This window comes from Carlito syrichta, unplaced genomic scaffold (genome assembly GCF_000164805.1).
Source record: "Carlito syrichta isolate Samal-C Ts95f unplaced genomic scaffold, Tarsius_syrichta-2.0.1 Scaffold287959, whole genome shotgun sequence".
In the NCBI taxonomy this organism is placed as follows: Eukaryota; Metazoa; Chordata; class Mammalia; order Primates; family Tarsiidae; genus Carlito; species Carlito syrichta.
In genome coordinates this window covers 21,544-23,679 of record NW_007232055.1, presented here as the reverse complement: position 1 = coordinate 23,679, position 2,136 = coordinate 21,544, and the positions used below count along the sequence as shown (strand labels likewise).

Here is a 2,136-nt window from a genome sequence, read left to right as displayed (position 1 = left end):
TGGAAGGATCGCCGGAGCCCAGCAGGTCAAGGCTGCAGTGGCCGGGAGCAGCCACTGTACTCCAGTCTGGGCGACAGAGTGAGACTCCAACTCAAAAAAAAAAATGTGACCTGTGTCATTCAACTGTGTCAGCACGAAAAGCAATATCTCTTTTGAACTAGTATCAGAACCTTTTCCTGTAAAGACATATTCATCCACGTTTAAACCTCTGTACTCGGAGATGTGTCGCAGATCACCTACCAGCAGTTCAACCATACTTCTTTATGAAATGGTGAAAAATTGATCATTGCATATTAAATAGTCTAGCATGGGAACCAGTAACTTTATTGTAATGATATTTGGCTTATAATGGAATTTTGAACATCAAAGAACGTATGACCAAAAAATCAAAATTTCATCTTATATTTTTATGCGGTAACGTGTGACATGCATTGCAGGTTCATTGATACATGTCATGTAGTAGTAACTTGTGTGACATTTTCCACTTGATGTTTTTCTATTAGAGCAGACAGTGCAGTCTCGTTTTCTTCCTCCCACATTAATAGTATGTAATTTATTGTCCAGTCTGTTGTTTGAAGACAATATGGAAGGATGCACTTGTGATTCATGAAAACTGCTTCTCAACTGATCGATCATATATCAGTGTGGATTCCATCTCTTTGCTTGTCCATGCAATTTGAATGGAAAACTTCAAGGAAACATACATTTTGAAAAATTTGCACTGGGATATGTTTTTTCTGTATAATCACCAGCAGTCTCTCTGTCCCCTGAGAGGACATTAGAGCAGTTTGCTAGATTTACGATGTCCCCTCAGAGGGGACATTCAAGTGCAAAGGGTTACGTGAAACTTAGGATTCCATTGTCCCCGGAGGCTGTGCACTCTGAAACTTTCACCTTTCACCTCATTCCTCTTGACTGCTGGGCACTACTTTGTAAAACTTGATGCCAGGACACCTTGACCCTGACCACACCCTGCTGCATCTGGCCCCAGCCCTCTGGGGCCATCATGGCCTTTCCCCTCATCTCCCGTTGTCCTTCCTGGTTCTGTCCGTGGTTTCTCCCCGTCCAGAGAGCCCTGCCCCCACCTCCCTGTCCCCATATGCCGCTCACATGCCTCTAGGGTTCCAAGGCCCAGCTCAGACACTCTGCTTCCAGGCAGGCAGGGTTGCCTTCCCTTTCTCGTCGTCCTGTGGCATTTTTAACATCCTTAAGACGCTTACCAGTGGGCCATGTCTTAGGGTTTCGCACGCTTATCTCAAACACAGCCCCTGTGCCTCCGCTCCTCCCCACACCCCATGCCCCGCACAATGCTTCATGCCTCGAGTTCGTATTAGCCGTGAGTGTCCAGGGGTGGCCATGAGCCTTCGGCACTGACCTGTGTGGCTAGTCAGGCCTGTGGGCCTGCCCTCCCCCAGCTGGTGCGCAGACTTGAGCAGAGACCATCAGCTCCCTGAGGACTGGGATCCTTCTGCCCTGCGGCTTCTTGCCCACGAGGCCTTGGCATGGGCAGGCTGCCTTATGCAGCTGTGCTGACAGGCCCTGGCCCAGCAGCGCCCGACAGCGTGTGCTCTGCCGTGTCTAGTTGGGGGCTGGGCAGGGGCTCTTTTGTCTAACCCCATAGCCTGGGCACAGGGAGCGGCCTCCTCCTCCTTGCAGTCCTCTTCTGGTTGACACAGGGCACTGTCCATCCATGCTGGTGTCGTGCGAGCTGCCAGTCCTGGGGGTGTTTAGGTAGAGGGATGGTGCCTTCACTATACCTGCTCTCAGCTGGGGTCTGTGCCTGGGCACCTGGTTGCATTTTTACTTACAATTTTCTCAGTAAGGACAGTAACATCTGTCAGGCATAGGAATCAAATGAGATAATAAAGTTTTTGAAAGAATTTTGCAAACATAAAACTTCATATGGTTATAAGTGGCACTTTGGATGAATTTTTAAAACAGTCTCAGTCTTGAGTGACAAAACCAAATAGGAGATGACAGATCGTATCATACAATTTTTTAAAAACCTGATGAAAGTAAATTAAAAAAAAAAAAATTTAAACCGGGTTCGGTGGCTCAGCCTGTAATCCCACGCCTTTGGGAGGCTGAGGTGAGTGGATTGCCTGAGCCCGCAGGTTCAAGACCCGCCTGGGCAGC

At 48.3% G+C, this 2,136-nt stretch overlaps 1 protein-coding gene across 1 annotated transcript in view; it reads left to right on the top strand.

Annotated features, from left to right (window-relative positions):
* CHKA (choline kinase alpha) overlaps positions 1-2,136 on the top strand; it is a 33,007-nt gene that overhangs the window by 10,302 nt on the left and 20,569 nt on the right. The gene's annotated exons all lie outside the window — the stretch shown is intronic.